At 37.6% G+C, this 25,423-nt stretch overlaps 2 long non-coding RNA genes across 6 annotated transcripts in view; one reads left to right on the top strand and one right to left on the bottom strand.

Moving 5' to 3' along the window:
* Positions 1 to 16,721, bottom strand: part of LOC105479602 (uncharacterized) — a 104,252-nt gene extending 87,531 nt beyond the window's left edge. For all 4 annotated transcript variants that reach the window (XR_011619414.1, XR_011619413.1, XR_985989.2 and 1 more), the window contains exons 1-3: positions 16,422 to 16,721; positions 10,437 to 10,576; positions 4,498 to 4,696 (exon numbers count right to left, since the gene is read on the bottom strand). This is a non-coding gene — a long non-coding RNA (uncharacterized lncRNA). The remainder of the gene's footprint in view (positions 1 to 4,497; positions 4,697 to 10,436; positions 10,577 to 16,421) is intronic.
* Positions 16,722 to 16,832: 111 nt separating this feature from the next.
* LOC105479601 (uncharacterized) lies at positions 16,833 to 25,423 on the top strand. Of its 2 annotated transcripts, XR_985988.2 has the most exons (5): positions 16,833 to 17,183; positions 19,761 to 19,842; positions 20,976 to 21,048; positions 21,974 to 22,146; positions 24,380 to 25,423. It is a non-coding gene; the product is annotated as an uncharacterized lncRNA (long non-coding RNA). The 2 variants fall into 2 exon arrangements; XR_003017581.2 differs by lacking the exon at positions 19,761 to 19,842.

Below are 25,423 nucleotides of genomic sequence, written 5' to 3'. Positions count from 1 at the left end.
CTCTGAGTCAAAAGCCACTAACCAGATGATCCAGCGCAGGACTGAGGGTGCCCAGGGCAAGCACCAGTCCATGCCATCACCCTCACAGAGTCCCAGGTATGCTTGACAATTAAGGGCCAGGAGGTTAACTGTCTCCTGGACAGTGGCGTGGGCTTCTCAGTCTTACTCTCCTGTCCCAGACAACTGTCCTCTAGATCTGTCACTATCTGATGAGTCCTAGGACAGCCGTCATTAAATACTTCTCCCAGTCACTAAGTTGTGACTGGGGAACGTTACTCTTCACATGCTTTTCTAATTATGCCTGAAAGCCCCACTCCCTTGTTAGGGAGAGACATTCTAGCAAAAGCAGGGGCTATTATACACCTGAACATAGGAGAAGGAACGCCCGTTTGTTGTCCCCTGCTTGAGGAAGGAATTAATCCTGAAGTCTGGGCAGCAGAAGAACAATATGGATGAGCAAAGAATGCCCATCCTGTTCAAATTAAACTAAAGGATTCTGCCTCCTTTCCCTACCAAAGGCAGTACCCCCTTAGACCCGAGGCCCAACAAGGACTCCCAAAGATAGTTAAGGATCTAAAAGCCCAAGGCCTAGTGTAAACTATGTAATAGCCCCTGCAATACTCCAATTTTAGGAGTACAGAAACCCAACGGACAGTGGAGGTTAGTGCAAGATCTCAGGATTATCAATGAGGCCGTTGTTCCTCTATACCCAGCTATACCTAACCCTTATCCTCTGCTTTCCCAAAAACCAGAGGAAGCAGAGTGGTTTATAGTCCTAGACCTTAAGGATGCCTTTTTCTGCATCCCTGTACATCCTGACTCTCAATTCTTGTTTGCCTTTGAAGATCCTTCGAACCCAAAGTCTCAACTCACCTGGACTGTTTTACCCCAAGGGTTCAGGGATAGCCCCCATCTATTTGGCCAGGCATTAGCTCAAGACTTGAGCCAGTTCTCATACCTGGACACTCTTGTCCTTCGGTATGTGGATGATTTACTTTTAGCCACCCGTTGAGAAACCCTGTGCCATCAAGCCACCCAAGCGCTCTTAAATTTCCTCGCCACCTGTGGCTACAAGGTTTCCAAACCAAAGGCTCAACTCTGTCCACAGCAGGTTAAATACTTAGGGCTAAAATTATCCAAAGGCACTAGGGCCCTCAGTGAGGAACATATTCATCCCATATTGGCTTATCCTCATCCCAAAACCCTAAAGCAACTAAGAGCGTTCCTTGGCATAACAGGCTTCTGCCGAATATGGATTCCCAGGTACAGTGAAATAGCCAGGCCATTATATACACTAATTAAGGAAACTCAGAAAGCCAATACCCATTTAGTAAGATGGACACCTGAAGCAGAAGCAGCTTTCCAGGCCCTAAAGAAAGCCCTAACCCTTGCCCCAGTGTTAAGGTTGCCAACGAGACAAGACTTTTCTTTATATGTCACAGAAAAAACAGGAATAGCTCTAGGAGTCCTTACACAGGTCCAAGGCATGAGCTTGCAACCTGTGGCAAACCTGAGTAAGGAAATTCATGTAGTGGTAAAGGGTTGGCCTCATTGTTTACGAGTAGTGGCGGCAGTAGCAGTCTTAGTATCGGAAGCAGTTAAAATAATATAGGGAAGAGATCTTACTGTGTGGACATCTCATGATGTGAACTGCATACTCACTGCTAAAGGAGACTTGTGGCTGTCAGACAACCATTTAGTTAAATATCAGGCTTTATTATTTGAAGTGCCAGTGCTGCGACTGTGCATTTGTGCAACTCTTAACCCAGCCACATTCCTTCCAGACAATGAAGAAAAGATAGAACATAACGTCAACAAGTAATTGCTCAAATCTATGCCACTTGAGGGGACCTTCTAGAGGTTCCCTTGCCTGTTCCTGACCTCAACTTATATACTGATGGAAGTTCCTTTGTAGAAAAAGGACTTCGAAAAGCAGGGTATGCAGTGGTCAATTACAATGGAATACTTGAAAGTAGTCCCCTCACTCCAGGAACTAGTGCTCAGCTGGCAGAACTAATAGCCCTCACTCGGGCACTAGAATTAGGAGAAGGAAAAAGGGTAAATATATATTCAGACTCTAAGTATGCTTACCTAGTCCTCCATGCCCATGCAGCAATATGGAGAGAAAGGGAATCCCTAACTTCCGAAGGAACACCTATCAAACATCAGGAAGCCATTAGGAGATTATTATTGAGGTACAGTAACCTAAAGAGGTGGCAGTCTTACACTGCTGGGGTCATCAGAAAGGAAAGAAAAAGGAAATAAAAGAGAACCACCAAGCGGATAGTAAAGCAAAAAGAGCCACAAGGCAGGACCTTCCATTAGAAATGCTTATAGAAGGATCCTAGTATGGGGTAATCCCCACCGGGAAACCAAGTCCCAATACTCAGCAGAAGAAATAGAATGGGGAAACTCACGAGGACATAGTTTCCTCCCCTCAGGATGGCTAGCTACCAAAGAAGGAAAAATACTTTTGCCTGCAGCTAACCAATGGAAACTACTTAAAACCCTTCACCAAACCTTTCACGTAGGCATTGATAGCACCCATCGGATGGACAAATTATTATTTACTGGACCAGGCCTTTTCAAAACTATCAAGCAGATAGTCAGGGCCTGTGAAGTGTGCCAAAGAAATAATCCCCTGCACTGTAGGCCATGCATTTCAATCCCTGTATCTTTAATCTCCTTGTTAAGTTTGTCTCTTCCAGAATCAAAGCTGTAAAACTGCAAAGGGTTCTTCAAATGGAGCCCCAGTTGCAGTACATGACTAAGACTTACCGCAGACCCCTGGACCAGCCTGCTAGCCCATGCTCCGATGATAATGACATCAGAGGCACCCCTCCCGAGGAAATCTGAAATGCACAACCCCTACTACACCCCAATTCAGCAGGAAGCAGTTAGTGCAGTTGTCAGCCAACCTCCCCAACAGCACTTGGGTTTTCCTGTTGAGAGAGTGTACTGAGAGACAGGACTAGCTGGATTTCCTAGGCCGACTAAAAATCCCTAAGCCTAGCTGGGAAGGTGACCCCATCCACCTTTAAACACGGGGCTTGCAACTTAGCTCACTCTGACCAATCAAGTAGTAAAGAGAGCTCACTGAAATGCTAATTAGGCAAAACCAGGAGGTAAAGAAATAGCTAATCATCTATCGCCTGACAGCAGAGCAGGAAGGACAATGATTGGAATAGAAACCCAGGCATTGGAGCCATCAACGGCTACCCTCTTTGGGTCCCCTTCCTTTGTATGGGAGCTCTGTTTTCACTCTATTAAATCTTGCAACTGAAAACAAAAGTGAGCTAATATGTTAAAGCTCGTGATAAAATAAAAATAATTCTGGATAGATGCAAATTATTATATGTAATACTTGCCAAAACAAATATATAGTGAACAAACCTTCATGCAGGGTATTGCTTTACCATAGAGCAACTAAGTTAAACCAAATATTAGTAACAAAATCATTATTATTACCACTTATGCTGAATTCTTATGTAGAAATAAAATGTAGTGCTACTAAAGTGGAATTCTGACTGTTTTCACCAAAGTCACAAATTATTCAGCTTCTGAGCCTAACACACTTGTTAGGTTGCATGTACCCCTAGTTTCCACTTCAGATCATGCTATTATCTGTGGATAAAAAATCACAGTCATCTCACTTGATCTCTAAATTGATCTGAACTTGATCCAGACCTCTGGCTAGAGGAAACTTTGAAGGGATCCAGTTGGCAATTTGTGCACCCTTTCATAACCACAAAGGTTTTATCATTCCTGCTTGAGTTCTAGCCTAAAAGAATAATTGGAAAGATATCTATTTTTAAATTCCCAAGGAAAAGTATAATTAACTGCTGCCCAATTGTGGCTGCCATCTCAGTCTGCAGGGCAGATATTTTACTGAGAGTGAGAGCCTCTAGTGAATCCCTTGGCTCACACCAGTATATCTCGTCTATCAAGAAAGTGAATGCTTCTTCAAAGTATCTTAATCATGAAATCATAAAGTAATTTCCGTCCAAGTCTTTCCTCTAGGCTCTCATCAGCCTATCATTTCTCCTGTCCGTTATATTGCCAAACTATATGACATACCTTCATTTTCCAAAGCCCTTTCCCTCACAAGTGAAATAAATAAAAGCATTCTAAAATTTGAACTTACATTTATTTCCTTCCCATAATTTACTTTATTTCTGTTGCCATTGTCTTTGGCCTTTGCAATCACTGCATTTCTTCATATCTGTCACCTTTCTTGGACCTGCGGCCTTTCTTCCATAAACAATATCAAGGTTAAAAAAAAAAAGGTAAAGCTGAATTTCATGGTGGGTCAATGAGGATTTGAATCTTTTATTTACTACCATAATCACAAAGCAGAATTGCTTCCTTCAAATTACACTCATAAATTATCAGCTATTATGCCTCAGTGTGTTGGTGCAAAGGTTGATGCTGAATAAACTTTTAGAGGGGCAGGGGAAATTGTAATTTATATGTCACATTTGGTCTCGACATACTTACTTGTCACTCGCTTGAGTAGCTACAGAGAAATGGAGTAAAGGAGTGATAATATACCAACAGAGACACCAAAACTTCCGTCTTGCAAATGTTGTGATGCATCCAGAAACATGGCCTGTGAGTTCCATAGCCTGTGAGTTCTCGCTTCTTCCACCAGCTACTCAGTTTTTCATTTTCAGCTCCAAAGGACCCAGTTATTTCCCTTTAGGAAACAGAAAAATAGACCAAATAATGACACATATATGTTTTTAGGCTCAAGAGATTATTTCTGTCTTACAAAGGTAAACCAGTAACATGAAACCCACACACATGCACAGCATTTCATAAGCAATTGCGTATTTATTCCTTTCCAGAGAAGCAATGTGAAATTAAATCATGGAATATGGACAAGAGAAGGTTTCAATCTATTTTCTTCATTAATCCCATGATTCAGTGTTTATGAAGACTATTAAGTTAAGGACTCATTATTCATCCTGCAGGTAAGCTGACCCTTAGGTGTGCAACTCTTTCAAAATAAGAATAATGTCTCTGCATTGTAAGTGAGGAAAAAGTTAATACATACAGTCATTGATGCTAGTTCTGGCATTAAGTATTTCAGCAAAATTTAACCAAAGTCATGAGTAAAAGGACATGCCACAGAGTGGGAGAATGTATTTGTAACTCATAATGAGGAAGTCCTTCAAGTAAATAGGAAAGTTACAGACTGCCTAATTTTTTAAATGTAGAGCATAATTAAATGGGTCCTTCATGAAAAAAGAAAGCCAAATGACCAATAAACAAACTAAAAGCTGCTCACCTCACTGGCAGCTTGGAAGATAAATATGAAAATTACAGTGTGATCATCAATATACACCCACTGGATCAACAAAAATTACGCTGTCTGAAAATGTCATATGTTTGTGGGCACATCAAACTGAGAACCCTCATATATTATTGGTGGGGATGCAAACTACATTTTGAAAATGATTTAACATGATCCATTAAAGTTGAAGGTATGTAAACCATAAGACAGCACTAGATATATACACTAGAGAAATTCCTGTACATTTGTACCACAATGCAAGTACAAGGAAGTCGGTAGCAACATTGTGCATGATGCCTCCAAACAAGAATAGCCAAAATGTCCATCACAATACAGAAAACATAATTTCTGCTGTGCTAGTAGAATGGAACACTAAATAACAATAAAAAGAGATGAGCTACAGCTACACAAAACTATATGGATGAGTCCAGGAGTCTATATTACAAATATTTAATCATTGGTATGACATTGGCTTGGAACAAACAGAAAACATGCCAGATATTGACAACTCATATATGTCTGCTGAAGAATATCAACAAGCACTGGATAAATCTCTGGAACATTATGTTGCTAAAAAGAATGGAGTTCAAGAACAAACATAATTAAAGTTTATTTGCTTAGGGAAGCATAATGACTAATAAAATTAAAAATAAAAGTAAGAACATAATTTCCATAAAAGGCAGGGCAGGTTTACTTAGAGTTGGGGAAGTGGGCTATTAGCAGGAGATAAGATGTAAGTACCACATGATATACATGGTACAAGGGCTTCTAAGGAGCTCATAATCTTTTGTTTCTTTACTTAGTAACTGGTGCTATAGTCATGCACTATTTAGCTATTTTCACACCTGTATACATAGGTTTTAGGTCATTTTCTATGTATATGAAATATTTTACAATAAAAACAAGCAAGCAAAACAAAAGGGAAAACCAATGTTATATATACACGAGTGGCTATTTTCTTCTAGTATTGGACAGAGACATTTATTGAACTTAACTATTGTCTTAGGCTATCATTTGTGTTTTCAAGATTTCCAAAACTGCTTACTCAATTCTTACAACCGTGATTGCTTCCACACTATTTAAGCATCATGACTATTTCAGAACTCATTGCTGATTCTTTCACGTGCACCTCTTCCCAATCCACTCAGGACAGTCTTACTAACAAGTGTCCTAGCACAGGCCACAGTAATTCCTTCACTAATTCCTACCACACTCATCATATGCCCATGGATGATCCAGCTGCAAAATCCATCTGGAAGGTCTACTTTCTTGGTCCAATTCTGGCACCTGTTATCATAGCTTGGGTTTCTCCAGGAAGATACTAAGGTAGAGTCCACTTGCATGCAAATATAATATGGAGAGAATGATTCAGGTACCAGGAAAGAGAGACAGGAAGGAAGATCAATACAATAATTCAATACTAGGGGTGGCTAATACTCAATCCAGCAGGTCCCTTGTGGACAAAAGGCAGAGGTATTTAATCCACTAGCTCATGTCCCCTGTTAATCAAGTGTAACCCAAAGGGGTTAACTACTTCCTTTCTCCAGTTTGTACATGTTTGAGTGCTGGATAGCTTCCTGTGGGTACCTGGTACCACAGAGTCAGAGAAGCCCCAGGGCAGGAGCTAAGAGTGTGGGATATGGATCTGAGTTGAGACTCTCTTAGTTGCACTTTCAAAAAGCTGATTGAAGTTTGTAAGGAACTGGTCACCACAAGAGTGGCTGGGATAATTGACAACGATAAAGAAATGGTGTCCAGTATGCTGGTGTAAATCTGCCTATCAACTTCCTAGCATCTATTCATCCTGTTTTGTAACAGAATCTCCATTCTCTTGAGAATCCACCCATCCTCCACTTTCTCACCTTATGATTATTCTGGGCCTGAATCTATACCAAGCTCCAGGATATAGATTCACTTGTGAATCTGACCTGGCCATTCATAGCCAATGAGTCTTAATGGTGTACTTTTGTTGAAGCTCTCTAGAAAGATGAGATTTTCTGGTATTAAAGCTAAGAAGATACATGCCAGGAGATACTGGGGATTACCAGTGGAACTAGACTGCCTGTGAGTAGAGAGGAAAAAAACGGAAAGCCAGGTGCAGAGAAGGAATCGGAAAGATTTTTAACAATATCACTTAAGTATCTGCATACACCTGAACCTGAAGCCAATACACCTTAATTTTTTTAAAACATGAACCCCTAAATTCCTTCTTGACTTACGCCTATTTGAGTATGTTGCTGAAAACTGAAAGACACCTAACTTTTTAAGCACTTGGTGAAAGACGTTGATAATATCTATACCTTTACTCATATAGTGCTATGTAAGAACTTTCAGTAGACTGTAATCGAGTAAGAAAGATATGTGCCCTAATAACTTGAGTCCTAAGTGGGGCTCCTTTAGGGTCATTGAGACAATCAGGAATAAAAATCAGTTACAAACACAGTTTTGCTAGAAACTTACATATTATGGAGTCCAAAATAAATAAAAGAATGAAAGTTGTATTGATTGCAGTTGATACTGTAATTGTCCAGATTTCATTCTGGTGTGCAACTAGGATTGACAGAAGATAAGATTTTTTTGTAGGGAGAAAAAACAGGTGGAAAAATTGGCATTCTAGGTCTAAAAAAGTAACATAAAATCACAGAGCAGGATTGCAGGTATACAAAATGAAAGTGGCTTTAAGGAAGGTTTCAATTTCAGAAGACAATGCATAATATCCTATAGAAATTCAAAGCCTGTATGAAAGGAAATGTCTAATGGTTTAATGGGTTGATGCCTAGAAAAGACACACCGTACAGTCAAGTCCTCCCAAGTTAGTATTTGCTTTGGTAAAGTTGCCACTGTAGAAAGTAAGATTGTATCTTGGGTCATTGCCTTGGGATTGAGTTGCTGATTGATTCATAAAGTCAGAAGTTCAATAATGGTCCATAACTATGAGGTGGGTGGATTACCTGAGGTCTGGAGTTCAAGACCCAGCTGACCAATATGGTGAAACTCCATCTCTACTAAAAATACAAAAAGTTTGCTGGGCATGGTGGCGCATGCCTGTAGTCCCAGATCCTTGGGAGGCTGAGGTAGGAGACTCGCTTGAACCCGGAAGGCGGAGGTTGCAGTGAGCCGAGATTGCACCATTGCATTCCAACCTGGGTCAAAAAAGCAAAACTCTGTTAAAAAAAAAAAATCACAGCAGTAAAATTGAATGATTTGAACGTAAGATGGCAACAAAATCTGATAATCTATCACATCCATCTGGTGATCTGGTGGTTAATCTTCCTGCCAGAGTTCTACTAGTCCAATTTTTGGGATGAAGATTGCCAGTCTTTGTCTCTGTGGTCTCAATTTCATGAACTTCTAAGAATGAGCATCCCATCATCAGAAAATCCTTTAATTCATACAGTCTTTGAATGTGTTAATGCATCCAATCCTGCTTTAGCAGGTATTTATATATCTATTCCCTGATTGCTTTCTTAAAGAAAAATTTATTTCCCACTTCCAAGTTCCTAGCTACCTGGGATGACTAAGGGGGACTCATTTCCCAGTAATCTTCAAGTGCTAAAATACAACTGAAGATATCTGGATTTCATTCAATAAGATTAGGCACCTTTTGAAAGACTAATCTAGTATCTAGGATAATACATGGGCATGAAAATTGTATATCCTTCACATTCAACTTCCTCTTTTTTTTCTGTATCAGTTCTAAACATCCTCAAGAAAAGCCTACTGTGCCTAAGATTTTAAAAAAGAAAACTTTCCTAATAAGAACATGATTTGAAAGTTAACAAGATGTGGATGATTTTGTGAGGTTGTCTTTGTACGGTTATTGCAGGCAGCCAGTTTACATGTGTAAATTCTTGGTCTCTTTAACAACTCTTATGAGATTACATTGGGGGAATAAGACTATCTCAATAGGCAACTTTGGCTCCTTAGGGAAAGAAGATAGGTAAAAAAAGGTATTTTGAGGACTTGGATGATTGAAAATAACATATGGCCTCATGTCTCTCCACAAGAATTTCCTTGACTAGCATTTATTATATGAACAGGAACGTTAGTGCCTGCTAGAAAAAAAATTCCCACACTTTAAGATTGCACTGGGAAGGCAAAGACAAGTGCATAATTACCTGAAAAGTGTCTTCTTATTTTCTTTCTAAAGTACCATAATGCACCAGAGATTCACATACCTGTCTGTGGAACATGGAGCTGCTAATATACAATTTAGATGCTGTAGCCCTATCTGACTGAAAAGTCACTTTGATTTTGTGTCCTCTTGATAGTTTTGATGTTCTGAAAATTATGATGGAATTGGCTGTAGGTAGCACTGTGAATTTAGTACATAACATTAGTTAACAAGAGGATATTGTAAAAATAGATGTGGCATTGACTGAATATGTTGATCAGAGAAAAAGATGGGCAGAGAGAGAGGTGTGATATATACATGCATGAATACATATTATATTTGTATGGGAACTTAAAATTCACAACTTGCATTTATACGTTTATCTCACTTAAGTTTCATAATACACTCATGAGAAATTTTAACCAGATTTTAGAGATTGTTACATGACATTAACCACTGATATGGACTCAGAGATAGAACAGAGCAAAAAACCCTGTTTCCTCTTTTCTCTTTCCCTAATGTTTTTTCATTCTACCGGAAAAGAGGTTTTTGTTAACAAAGAAATTATGCTTTGACAAGAATTGGCCAGGATTTTAGATTTTTTTTTCATCCTTCTGTGAATTCTTCTTGCACTGATAGTCATAACTAATCAACTTAGAAATACAAAAAAGATTTTTCATTCTCAGATTATCTTATGAAACTTTATAAATCTTGTACGTATATCTTTTATAGCATTACTCATCTTGAATTACAATTTTCTACATGTAGTAGACTTCCAGTTGGCTACACGAACCCAATCCGTACTTTCTTCTTTATTCATATTTGTTCAAGAATCATGTAGTCATGCACTTCAATTGACGCTGGGTCCCTTTCCAACACCAGAGGGTAAATTTTGATTGTTGAAAAACAAGTCAGTATCTCCACTGTCCTTGTTAATAATTGGTTTAGAAATGGTCATTGGGCACAATTCTGACCAAAGAAAAATGAAGTAGGCCTGTCATAAGATGTCTGAGCAATTTTTCTTACCTTAAATTAATTAAATTTAAAAACTTGCGAAAGTGATGACCCATGACTCTCCCTCTCTTTTCTGGCTTTTGAAGACTATTGTGTGAGGATGGTACACATGGAGCTGCTGCAGGCATCTTGAGGCTATGGAATGCACAAGTCTGTGAAAAAAAGACAGCACATTCACTATGACAGAAAGAAAAGATAAAAAGCAATCTGATGCATTTCTCTCACTTTTGATCTGTTGAATTTTCTTTTACTATGCATGAAGTGGAATCCAATTTTCTGTTTCTAGTTGCCAAATGCATCGTATTGAATACATCATGTATATTTATTTCTACCAAATTAAACTTTGACTTACTTGATGACATAGACTTTATGTGAGTAATCTTCATAACTACAGTGTCTAGTACAATGCCAGATATAGTGTGGGTTTCCAAATACTGCTTGCAGAATTAATGAATAAATGACTTTCAAAATTGTGGAAGAAAGAATAAACAATCATGCAAACAGTGTCACTCTTTAACCAATTTTAAGCAAATAACTAACAATCAGAATTTTTATTGTAGAAAATTTTCAAGGGGGAGAAATTCTGAGAGTATTCATTCCGTAAAATCAACAATAAACTTTTTCTAATGCACGGTATTTAAGGTATATTGAATTCATCTAGAAGTCACTGGAGGACTTTGTCTTTAAGACAGGGCACCATCCATTTAAACGGCAATTTCTGTTGTGCTATTCTTTTCAAATGCCTATTAATATGGATCATCAGCTAACATTAGGGCATCACTTTGTTCTCCAGACTCTCACTTCTACACGGAAGTTCCCGAAATGAGAATGACATCTAGAGCAGAGACTAAGATAAAATAAGTGAGTACACCGATGGCTTTTTTTCCAAGCTCAAAAGTGATGGATAAGTAAATAGAATTATTTGGAAGTTTCATCCATAAATTGAAAAGAGAATTTAAAACAAAAAGGAATTCAATTTTCCACATGGTCAGGGGGCACTGTCTCAGCTTGAGGGGACCCCCCGCCAGAACTTCTTCTCTTTCTGTGCCACTGAACATCATAATGGGTCTGATTTTTGCCTTTAAACTTGTATTCCTTTGAGTTGTCAAGGCGGTTTTGTCAATCTGCTTGAATATATCGTTCATTATAATTTCATTTAAAATATATATAAAAATAAAATGTGTGTACTTGCCAGAAAAATTTAAATTTAATTTGTTACAGTTTTTTTAATGAAAGAAAATTGTCTCTAACAGAAGGCATATTTTGCATGTATTTTATCCCTCAAATTGTGATAATTTTTAATATTTCATTTATATTTTTCATCCCAGCTTATCTTTTTCAGTTATTTTAAATTGGGATGTTAATCAAAAATGTGCATCAATTTTCTGCAATTCATTCACAGACTAAATCCTACAGTGACTTTAATGTGCATATTACTATAAGCAACAGAAACTAGTGTTAACTATCTCAAGCCTAGATAGTTGATTGATAGATAATAGATAAATTATAGCTAGATAGATAGATAGATGATAGAGAGAAGATAAATAAAATAGATAAATAGATAAAAGCATTTATTGGAAGAATATGGGAATCAAGGGAAACCTAAATAACCTGTCTCAGAAAGAACAAAAACCAAGGCACTCTAGTATTTAGGTAAGCAAAATTAATGTTCTATGACTTCAAGACATAATGCAAGGAATGAATTAATTCCAAATATTTTTTGTACATGGGTCATGTCACTCAGGATTAAAAATTCAAGAGAGACAGTTTGGCCTTAAACTAGGGAGAGTCTGGCTGTTTCTGGTCTATTACCCTTCCAAGACAGTCTGAAATATGGAAGGAGTAGTTCTCCAAAGCAAAAACTATGGAGCTGTTACCAAAAAGCCTCAAAAAGGAACAAAGGGGGTTGACCAGGCCTAATGATAATGAGATTTTTAATCTCATCACCAGACTTCCTGGGTTTGAATCTCAGTCCATTTTATAACCTCATCTTGCCCTCATTTGTTAATATCTGCTTACTAGTCTTCTGACTTTTGACTTTTGCTTCCTACAGGATTACACTTCACTCTCTCTCTCTAATGTTTTATATTCACAACTTGGGACAAATATTTTACTGAACCTGGCCCAACAACAGGAGTCCTCCCTTCATGCATCGGAACATGGATTTCCTCAGCTAAATGAAAAGGGCCCAGGGAAAATGGTATTCATATACTCATCTTTTCATCAAATGTGATAGGTGCTTGGTTAGGGGTGATAGTAGATGGAAAGGAGGTGCAAAGGTGAGCCAAACAAGAGAAACAACATTTCAGCTTTCATGGAAATCACACTTGAGAGGTGTAGATAGGCATTAAATGATTCGTGGAAGTGATTGATAATTATAAGTGTGAGTAGTGGGTACAAGGCACAAGGTACAGGTCCATAGACCTATTAGAGGGAGGATATGACCACATCTGCAAGGCCAGGAAGACTCCCTTGAAGAAGGGACAGTTATACTGGGATCCAAGAAAAAATAATAGAAATTAAACAGGTACAAGTTAGTGGCAAAGGAGAACACGCCAAGCAGAAGTGCAGGGTTTGCTAAAATCCTGAGGTGCAGTGGAAACTAACCTGCTCAAGGTAAAGAAGAAAGTCAGGGAGGGTAATGGGCAGTTACCATTGTGGGAGGTAGCCTGGGAAGTGTGAGTTTGTTTTGGATTGATATGAAGTGATGTTGGAAAATTAGGCAGCTGCCAAACAATTCAAGGTTTTATAAGCCATGTTAAGGATTTGATCTTGGATATATCCAAAGAGTAATGAAAAGCCAATGGAGTGTTTTAAGTATGATCAAATTTGCATTAAAAAAAAAAAAGCCTTACATCCAGAGAGTGGAAAACGTTTTGGAGGAAGGCCAGAATGGGTGTGGGAGTTCCAAACATGAAGCTATGGCAGGAGTCCAGGCCGTGATGATGATCATCTGGTTTAGGATGATCAAAATGGAGATGTGGAAAGAGTACAGACTTGAAAAAAATCAGGAGTGAAAATTGTCAGGATTTTCATGATATGTTGGCTGTGGTGGGGGAAGAAGAGAAGGAGGGAGAGGGACATGTCAATGTTTCCTCCTTGTTTCTAGAGTTTATAGCAATGTATGTGATGTTATATTCACTGAGAGGGCATGCACTCAGATTCGGTGGGGTTTGGAAGGGGGTTGATAGTTTGGGATATGTTAATTTTGGGATGTCTTTGAGACATACATAGGAAGATATCAAGTAGGCAATTGGGTATGCAGTTTTGTAGCTCAGAAGAGAGATCTCAGTGGGAGATATAAATGTGAGAGTCACCTAAAGACACATCCATTTCCAATCTAATCCATTTCCATACGTCAATCCCATTTGAAGATGTCTAAAAGTCAACAGTCTTCAGAGCCCTACTTTGTAACCTGAACATGACTTCTGTAAAAGAGGCAGGGTAGTATAATGGAAATACAGCAGTTTTTCCTGTTAGACGATTTGGGTTTAAGTGTCAATGATATCTCCTAAATAATTTTGTAATTTTTAGCCAATGATTTTCTCACTCAGACATTCAGGTTCCTTCTCTGTAATATAGCAGTAATAAAATCTCCCCTTGATTGCTGTTGCAAAGAATAATGTGATGATCCCGATGATAAGGGTATATAAAAGTGCTTTGTAAACTGCTACAAACAGCTGTCTTATTTTATTTCCAAACCCCTGCGGCTATGCATGTATGTTCAGTCTACTCAGTGCTTAACAAATGTCATTAAATAAGCACTGGCTTTTGAGGAGTCTCAGACTGAGGAGACATGCTAGACTATTACTGGTTAGCTGTTTGAGAGCTGTGTAAAAAAAAAAAATACAACCTCAATTCACTTTAATCAGATTGGCTTCTGCATCATAACTTCATTCTTTCTAATTAATTATTATGAAAGATACAGAAAGGACTTGGCCAATGTGGAAATTCAGTGGTTATAACAAAATGTTTTATTTAGTTTCTTATCTTGCCTTGAAAGACCAAGCATTAAAATGGGCTATTAATGCTTTCTTTTAAAGACAAACTTCTGTTTTACTGTCTTTATCTCTAAATATAATAAGCTCCATCTCTCCAACTGCAAGATAAGGAGATACTCTCCCTGGGGAAATGGAACATAGCCCTCACGAGTCTATGAAGTAGCTGCAAATTAAAACCATAGGAAACACCTTCAGGGGGCGTTGTATCAATGTCCTGAAAATGTCTGAAAGCCTGCTTTATGATTTGGGGAAAATCATCAGAGATGCTACTAGGATCAAAGAAGATAGAAGAAAATGCCACTTAACCTTTATAGATTTGTTACGGAACACCTAAGATATTACTAGTCGTAAGTCACATTTTAATAGTGAAATGGATATCACAGCTCTGAAACCATCTTAATAAGCAGAATTAACAAAGAACATTTCTATGCAAATACTTCTCATATGTCACAATATTCTTTTACTAAAGCCATATTAAACTTTATAAATTAAATTTAGATTTCTCCATAATGTAGCTAAGATTATTTTTCATTTCCATATAAATAATAATGACAACAAAAAAGTATAGGAAGAATTAATGTTTTTATTTTATACTATTAGCTTTTAATAAGCATACCAAAATGTATAATGATACTTTATTAGAATCCACTATTTAGGGAGAGTGAATTATTATAATTCATGTTCAGCTCAATTTCAGATGGCATCTAATTAAGAGATATATGCACTGCTATTTTTTGTTTAAAGAAAATCGAAATGTTGATAATTTTCATTTACTTAGATGGTTAAAAATAAAAGTTACCTTAACCAAGAGATCAAAGTTAAAGTAAACAGAAATGAGGCATGTTGACTTCATGTACCTCTTAATATGATGTACCAGAAAGGACACAACAATCACTTCTAGCAATACCTCAATCAAATCATCACAATTCTCAAACAAGGCCAAATAGAAAAAAATTCTAAAAAATAATTGTCCAGCACTGTTGAAAGATAAAGTGACACAAAGACAAAGAAAGATTAAGAAATTATTTTCATTGGAGGTGCCTAAGGAGACATGAAACTTACAGCAATATAAGATCCTTAATGGGATACTGGACTAGAAAGAGGATATTAGTGGGACAACTGGAAAATTTTGAATATAATGTGGAAATCAGTTAATAGTATTGGAACCATCATAATTATCTGATTTTATTAAATAGTACTGTGTCTATGTAAGACATTTGGAGAAGTAAAGTGTATATGGAAAATCTACATATTACGTTTGCAACGTCTTTGTTTTCCTTTTGTACATCTAAACTTATTTCAAATTTAGAATTTTTTCAAGTCATGCTTTTTGTAAGAAGTACAGTTTACATTTCATGGATATATGGTGTAAAATTGTTAAAGAATATTAACTATTTTAGAAGTTGCTTTGTTTCGTTAAATCACTTCAGTAATTCATGGTTTGGCATAGTATTGTATGATTTATTTATTGTAGATTTATTTTGTTGTGAGTTCATTTATCTGCCAGATTTTTATATTTTACTATAAAAATTTTTTAAATATCTGAAACATGGCATTGTTCTTTGTAGTAGTCATTCTAATATAATAGTTCAGATTAGATAATGATGTTATCTTTTCTTAATAGTAGGCATAGTTTTATTTTCATAAAAGAAAAAAGATGTTTCAGAAACAATCACAAAAAACTCATGACCTATGCATCTGAAGATATATAATTATCATAAAAGAGCACAGGAAGCTATATGACTTTCTCTGTCACCCAGTTGTTAAAAAATGGCAGAGCTTCAAGGCAAAGTTATGACCACAAACCCCCAAATTTATCACATTTTCTAATATCCTACTGAGGCTACTTTAAAATATTTTCTTTAACAAAGCCCTCACTCCTGACCTTAAGAAATTTGGTGAAGCTCAATCATATGGCTTAATTAATCCCACTCTAAAAACAATTCACATTCTGTTAATATTTTGTCAGATATCTCCATGTACTCCCTTGACTGACCTTTAGAGTGAAGGGAGGGTAGAGCTTCAAAGGTTGGGATTCCACAGATCTTTTTTCATAACTCTGGTATGAAGTGATGTATCTGGCTGGTTTTATAAAAATCAGAGGAGATGGAAGAGCAAAACAGGATGTAGTAGTGGCAGATGCCACCTCTACCCAGGCCCAGCATAGGGACTGCTGGAACTGTGCCACATGTGGTGTTCCCTTCACTCCGTTCACTTTTCCTTCCTTCCTGTCCCCTGTACCCAGTGGCCACCACAAAGCTCTAGCCTGGCATTTCCAAGACTTCTCATTTCAAAACTGCTTCTTTCTGAAGTGACTTACTTAATAAAGCCATGATGATTCCAATGAATAACATAGAATCTAAGGTAACAATGGTGTTATTGGACATTCTCTGTCCTGTCTCTCTACACAGCCTCTGCCACCACAGTTCCCTTGCATAATTCAATCAGCTACCAACATAGCTCAAGTCCAAAGTATTTCATTATTCCTCAGTGATTTCCCAACCCCTGCGGCCCTCGTTCATCTCAACATACAATTTCAGTCATTAGATCCAAGATCATATTTCACCTTAAAATATCAAGAAGGGATCCTTTCTTTTAAGGTTGCTTCTGATTCATGATGTGAGTGGCAGCCAATCAGTTAAATATTGCTTTCTGCATCTGTAAAACAAGAGTTGTAAATGCCAGTATTTTCCAGTTGGATCAAGTGGCACCAACATCTTAGGATTTTCTGTTTCCAAGACTGAAGTTGCCCCTTGAGGTAAGTAAGATATGCAGAATGACAGCTGGTGATCCAGATGAAAACTGCGGATGATTCTGACCCTTCCTGGTGTATTCTTCAAAAATTCAATTGCTTTGGTTTCCTAGATTTATATACAAACAGATTTTATATTAACATTCAAAATTCTGATTTCTCTTAAAAATCAGGAAAAGTTTGGATGCACATTGCATACATCAGTACTCACGGGAGTTCAAGGTGGAGCTGCCACTTTTCTTCTGGGCATCTGATTTCCAGACCACATTCCTCATTGTCTTCCACCTGGACCATTTCACTGATTTTCATTGCCTGGCTGACTTATATAGCTATTTAATTTTGTGACCCTGTTTTAGAAATATAGATTAACATCAGCTTATCGAAAACATTAAAAACCTCATTTAGCATTAATTGATGAATACTGGGAGTAGTTTTTGTGAGAGAAAACTACACAAGAACACAGAAATAGAGACATATGCACATGCAAATTTAAGCCGAATAATACATGATATGAAAATAAAATATGTTAATACATTCTGGAGCCATGTTACACTTGCCACCTTAAGTTGAATGTTACTTTCGTTTTAAATAAATGTATAATGTAAAAGTAATAAAAGACTCATATATTTAAAATTTGTTTGGGTGGAACGTTAATGAACTCCATAAAATGTAAAATAATACAAAAGGACCCTGAATATTTTGGAAGCTTTTTTTTTTTTTACAGAAAATATGTTTATTTATTCTCAAGCTTGAAACAATTCTACTAATTAACATTTTTTTATCTGAAAATATTATTTAGACAGTTGCAGTAAAAAAATGATAAAAATTATTAGGACTACAGATCTCTGTTATTGCATTCTGTGGACGTTCTCATAGTAAAATAGGTTTAAAAAAGATTAATTGTGTGCTTCCACTTCAAGAAAAATAGACTTGTGCATGTTACTATGGCAACTACATACAATTCCAACTATTAACTTTCTTACTACTGGAAAAAAATCAATAATGACATAAATTACTTAAGATAACATATAGCTCTGGAAAATACCTATTTATTTACCCAATATTATTACGAAAACTGCTTTACTATGAAAAATCAAAGGCAAATACTTTTTAAAAATGAATATGCCAAAGCTGAAGCAAGTACTAGCAAACTAGCCACACTCTCCTGTACTAAGTGGCTTCAACACATGTCTAGACTAATTATGTGTAAAATATAATGCACTCTGGCCAATCATGCCTGCTGTAATTGTGCATGTTATGCCCATAAAAACATACCACTAACCTTTGCAATATCCTCTAAAATTAAAACAGCAGTTACCTTTCTTTCAGTTCAACTAAATACTTATGGCCTGAATTTTCCAGAATTGGGTTAGCATGCTAAAACCTAAATCAATGAGGTTGTTTTCCTGGAAAAGCTGTCAAATTAAATGTTATGTATCTTTTGGGGTTTATCTAAACAATTTCTTGATCCGCATTATACTGTAACAGATTTGACTCTTGTGACTTTTGGTTTTGTCTCGATAATTTTTCTTTCATAGGCTCAAATGCTTTGTTTACAATTGTTTAAAATTCAGGTTTATTGTGACAGTTGCGGAAGAGAAGCAGGAAAGATCCACCCAGTTCTAAGGAATAAGAACATTCTCCTCTCCAAATTAATATTAATCTACTCGGTTATGTCCTGATCACACAGGCTAAGGCCTCAGTGTCCCATATATGGTTGCCTTTGTTTTAAAAGAAAATGGTGTGATTGAAAAATACTTCCTAATTTTCACTCTAACCTTATTCACTTTATCAATCAGAAAGGTGTTGGGATCATTTTTGTATATATGTTTAAAGCGGGGGGGGGGGGAAAGAACTACAGCCTAAACACTGACTAATACTCTCTTCTTCTCTTCCCCCAAAGCAGAGAATTGAAGATGAAATACAGTCATATTATTTGGCTTTTCCCTGTTTTTCCCTCACTCTCTTTTTTCCCCTATAGCTGAAGGACTGGAATAAAAATAAAGCTGCATGATATCTAGTAGCCAGAAGGGTTCCTGGCTTTATCCTTCACACTGCAAATAGGTCTAATGTTTTTGAAGCTTTAAAGAATGTGTTATGCTTTCATCTCAATATTCTTGTCCCACTCATTAACCAATAGCATCAGAAATTTGGCTTGAGGTATCAAAAATTTTACTCTTATTGCAGCCTAAAACATGTAAAGTACAAGACATAAACGTAAAGCAGCAAAATGTTTTATAATTCTGAGTACTCAGGTCTGGAAGAGCCATGGCTATTTGTATTATTTTTTCATATAGATGATGGTAACATACAAAAACAATTTTTATTGGGTTCCACTGTAGCCAATTTGTTGGATAATCACATTTACTCGAATGCATCTGGCTTCCCTTCAAATATAAACACTGCTCGAGTGGGCTATTAGAGATTGAAGAAACTGACCTATGACGAATCCCGTTCAAAGTGTATCCTAGTTTTTCCATTCATCTCCATTGACTTCAAAAATCACCTGAATTTCTACCTTGCCCTTGTAATCCCCCAGTCCCTTCATTATTCATCAACCTTTGTCTTACTGTATCTTCAAAGGAAAAAATCAAAGTAATTCTGAACCAACCTGGACATATTTCAGAAATGGCTTCTGCTACATTAAATATAATTCCACAAACGAGTAAGTCAATAATAACTCTATCTAATTTGGAGATTGAATTCTGAGTGGGTATGTACTTGTTTCTACTTCTTCATATTGGACTTTCACTTTATTAAATTTGTCCTCGCTAAATCAAGTCAAGCAGTGTTCAGCTGGACCTTTGCCTCACCATACAATCCTGATTCACTAAGGGCAGCATATAACAAATAACAATACTCAAAACAACAGCAGCATCTTGCATGTATACCCTTTTTCAAAACATTCAAAACATTTTCTTAAACGTAGTCAGTGTTTCTCCATTTCCCGACAGATTTTGAATGCTTACGAGTGTACAGTCACTCTTGCAAGCAGTGTAATACTGTTTAGTACATTCTTGCTGAAGTAGCTCACCTCACTGCACGTGTTTTCCTACATTGAGGAGTAGAGAAACTGATCACGCTTGTTCAACAGGGTAACCTTATGTTAAATGTAGTTAGCATAGCATTTTCCACGTGGGAATTCTCTTTCTCTGAGTAGTTGGCTGGTTTGCCTTGGGTAACATAGCTACTGCAAGACAAAGCTCACCCTTAAACTGGGCATTCTAACTGATCTTCCTTTTAGGTAACTAGAATTCCCAGCATGCATTTCAGGAGTGGTTTTTCAAACGTGGCAAATGTTTCCATTTGTTTTGATCTGTCTATTCTAGATAGATACAGCCATCCTGATTTTTAAAGTAGCCTTCAAGAGATAATAAACTGCATTAAGATGGCCAAAGCCTATAAACTGACCTTATCTAATGACATGTCAATACAAAATTCTTTTTAGTGTGATTTGTCTTTTAATTATCATTTTGTGCTCCAAAAGGGAATTAGGGTCCCATGATGTGTTCCATTCATGAACTGTGCATCTCTAAGTTTGATATATAATCACTCTCAATGCAAATCACTTTATATTACAGTTTATTTAAAGCTGTGAATATGACAATCATCTTCCTGTTTTGGGTGGACTTGGAGAAAAGCCCGCCCAATATAGCTCAGGATGCTTAACCCTCTTATTCAGAATCATAAAAATTGAGACATCATGCCCATATTATAATATGTAGAGGGGTTGGGCCTTGTTTTGTTTTTGCTTTTTTCTTGGTCTCTGAGAATGCTGGTTTTTTATTCCCCTTCTAGATGGAGATGGAAATTGCAACACTTTAAAAATATTAAACACTTGTTCTAATAAGCAAAATAAATAACAAACTAGGTACGTATAATGTTATTCTCTTAATTTACACTGAATATCTTTTCATTTAATCTCCTCCATTAGTAAATGAGGGCCTTATTCAATGTGATTTAATAGCACCTGGATGATATTGGATACACTGTCTTCACTTTATAGCTAAGAGATAACATCTTCCATAGAAAAAAATTAACATGCTAAATTAAATTAACTCATAAAAATATATCCCTTAAAACTTTTTTGTTTGTTTGTTTGTTTGTTTTTGAGATGGAGTTTTGCTTTTGTTGCCCAAGCTAGAGTGCAATGGCGCCATCCCGGCTCACCACAACCTCCGCCTCCCAGGGGTTCAAGCAATTCTCCTGCCTCAGCCTCCAGAGTAGCTGGGATTAAAGGCATGCGCCACCACACCTGACCAATTTTGTATTTTTAGTAAAGACAGAGTTTTTCCATGTTGGTCAGGCTGGTCTCAAACTCCCGACCTCAGGTGATTAGTCTGCCTTGGCCTCCCAAAGTACTGGAATTACAGGCATGAACCACTGCACCCGGCCCCCTTAAAACTGTTTCTAATTAGATACCCCTAGCCACCTCTCTTATCCATCATCTCTCTCTCTCCCTGCTTTCAATCTCTTACTCTCTCATTCTGTCTTACACACACACACACACACACACACACACACACACACACACACACACACACATTAGTTTAATATATTCTTTCTAGAAAAATCATCTTTCATAATAATCTTTCAAAATCTTCCAAAAATAACATATGGTTTGAAAAGTAGTGATTGTTTTATAACTAGATTTTATAGACAAGAATTTGGCCAAATCGAGTATTATGACATAAAATGATCTATTTCCCTCTGCAACCCAATGTCAATAAGAAGTTTTCTTTGTAAAATAGTTGCAGGATCAACTCATCTGTAGCTAATTACCAGTTTTATTTCAGGCTTTGTCATGTAAAAGGAGAAAAACTAAGCTGAATTTTACACCTTCAATAACTTGATATCAGATTTCTGAGAAATAAATGGTATTAAAGATCATTCAAACCTAAAATCTTGATTAAGACAGTGTGAAAGCTGAACTTCCGACAACAATCCACTATGAAGTTCAAAAATTAAGGTGACCAACTTATATTTTTTTGAAAAATTACTATGATAGAGAAATATTTAAACTGAGCTTCTTCTCTTACTCTTCCCACATTTTCTTTCCTTTTTCAAACCAGCAACTCATAAGCTAGTTTGTTTATCTGAAATACTTGTATTTTTAAAAGAAGCACTTGATGCTATGTGGTGATTCTTTTTTCTTCAATTATCTTTTATTTCACATTTATCAAGGTTAATTTTCTTGCATCAATATTTGAACATTTTTGACAGCATTCAACATTTCAAAACATTACACTGAGAAAAATGCCGTATTATGTTAGGCGTCCAGAAACCTGTCTGAATCATGCAATATTAACAGATGAGAAAATCTAAAAGCAACTATCTGAATATAACAACTTCCAGTTATATAATGGCAATTCAATCTTATGTCAAAAATTAACTTGGTATTTCTTTAGAACAAGTCTGATGATCTGTTGCAAACTGAGTATTTGCTTTTGGAAGCCTCTTTTGTTTTTTCTTTTAAGGAATTCAAAAAAATCTTATGGAAATAAATCTAGGAACACTCCAGTTCACATGATAAGAAAGAAAAAATATCATGACGTGAATATGCTTACTATTTTTGAAGTAGATGTATGGCCACAATTTATCAGTCTCTGAACTTGAACCTCAAGCTTCTAATTTCAGAGAGGACACTTGCATACTTCTGAGTATTCATCTTCATTCGAACTTTTAGTTTCTTTTTTTTTTCTGTGAACTCAGTTTCTCAGTTTTAGCACTAATGAAATTCAGAACTAGACAAGCCTTTGTCATAGGGGCTGTCCTGTAGTTTGTAGGATGTTTAGTAGCCTCATTAGCTTCTAGATGCCGTCAGCACCTCCCAGTCACACTTGTGACAACTAACAATATCTCCAGACTGCGAATGTTCCATGGCAAAGGAGTCAAATTTTTTGCTGGTTTAAAAAAAAAAAAAAAACAAAAAACAAAAAACAAAACAAAAAAACAACCCTGAGCTAGAGGGTTTAAAATTAACAGCTCTTTAAAACATTTTAAAAAGGCCGGGCGCGGTGGCTCACGCCTATAATCCCAGAATTTTGGGAGGCCGATGCAGGCAAATCACGAGGTTAGGAGTTTGAGACCAGCCTGGCCAACATGGAAAATCCCCATCTCTACTAAAAATACAAAAAATTACCTGGGCATGGTGGCGGGAGTCTATAATCCCAGCTACTCGTGAAGCTGAGGCAGGAGAATCGCTTGAACCCGAGAGGCAGAGGTTGTAGTGAGTCGAGATCACGCCACTGCACTCCAGCCTGGACAACAGTGTGAGACTCCATCCCAAAATAAATAAATAAGTAATAAAACAAAACCTAGGCCAGGTACAGTGGCTCACACCTATAGTCCTATCACTGCTATGGAGGCTGAAGTGGTAGGATCACTTGAGGTCAGGAATTTAAGACCAATCTGGGGAACATAACGAGACCCCATCTCTACAAAAATAAAAATGAAAATACAAAAATAAAACTTAGTGTATACGTTCATCTCACACTGCTATGAAGAGGCTACTTGAGACTGAATAATTTATAAAGGAAAGAGGTTTAATTGACTCACAATTCCTCATGGCTGGGGAGGCCTCAGGGAACTCACAATCATGGCAGAAGGCAAGGGGACGCAAGGCATGTTTTAGATGGTGGTAGGAGAGAGAAAGCAAAACAACCGAGGAAGTGCCACACTTAAAACCATCAGCTCTCGGCCGGGCGCGGTGGCTCAAGCCTGTAATCCCAGCACTTTGGCAGGCCGAGGCGGGTGGATCACGAGGTCAGGAGATCGGCCATCCTGGCTAACATGGTGAAACCCCATCTCTACTAAAAATACAAAAAACTAGCCGGGCGTGGTGGCGGGCGCCTGTAGTCCCAGCTACTCGGAGGCTGAGGCAGGAGAATGGCGTGAACCTGGGAGGCGGAGCTTGCAGTGAGCCGAGATCGCGCCACTGCACTCCAGCCTGGGTGACACAGCGCGAGACTCCGTCTCAAAAAAAACAAACAACAACAACAACAAAAAACCATCAGCTCTCATGTGAACTCTCTCACTGTATTGAGAGCAGCATGGGGAAAATTGCCATGATCCAATCACCAGGTCCTTGCCTGGGCACGTGGGATTACAATTCATGATGAGATTTGGGTGGGGGTGCAGAGCCAAACCATATCACCTAGAAATTACATTTATAATAAATGCTTTAATTTGGCTTCTCCCAGCAGGAGATAACGATTTGAATGCAAGTAGTTCATTTTGGAGGTGGACCCAAAAAGCACCAGTAGAGAAGAGAGAAAATGAGACAGAGAAGGAAAGAAGCCAGCAGATGCTAGTTAATGAATGGATGATTGCTAGGACTTGATCTTGTCAGGAACCTTGTGGGGGCTATGAAGAATGTGCCTCACTTTTGTCTCACCTGAGAGGTGAGGGGTATGAGATAATCATCCACCAAATCCCTTCCCTCATTGCTGGCAATTACTCTGGACGGATTTATTCCCTAGCATTTTATTCCTGATTGATGGAGGAGTCATAATATGTGACCGGAGAAAACCCTCAAGGAAAGTGACAGATGTTTGCTCCAGGAAGCTTTTGGTGTCTGCAGCAGTGGTTCTTGAAGTATGGTCCCTACACCAGCAGCATAAGCATCACTTGGTAATTTATAGAAATGCAATTCTCAAGCAGCACCTTTGACTTATAACAGGGGCTTCAATGCTAAAGCCCAGCAATCTGTGTTCTAACAAGCCCTCCAGGTGATTCTGAAACACATTTGTGTGTGGATCATTGGCCTAGCATGCCGTTCTCCACCAGGACCAATTTTGTTCTCAGGGAACCTTCAGCAGTATCTGGAGACCTTGCTGGTTTCTTTAAGTAGAGGGTGGTTGGGGGTAGGGGTACCATGCTACTAGTATCTAGTGGGTAGAGACCAGGGATGATGCTAAACATCTTGCAATATACTACAGGACAGTGCCCCCACAACAAATATCTATCCTGCACAGTATGTCAACAGTGCCAAGGTTGGGAAACCCAGGTCTAGTGGAATGGGGCGTGATGAAGTGATGTGGACAGGGTGTCAACAGCATCACCCATATTATGACTTTTCGTTTTGTGTGTTTTTGTTTAATTTTCTTCCAAGTGCTATTGTGTTTTTATTATTACAAACATTACTAAACACCCAATTAATCAGTCTTGATTCCATGTACACACTACTCTTACCCTTGCTTCTTTTCATTCTGGATAAAGCATCCATTTTCACCTCTCTTTGACAA

This window comes from Macaca nemestrina, chromosome 2, assembly GCF_043159975.1.
Source record: "Macaca nemestrina isolate mMacNem1 chromosome 2, mMacNem.hap1, whole genome shotgun sequence".
Taxonomy (NCBI): domain Eukaryota; kingdom Metazoa; phylum Chordata; class Mammalia; order Primates; family Cercopithecidae; genus Macaca; species Macaca nemestrina.
This window is presented reverse-complemented; position numbering and strand designations above follow the sequence as displayed.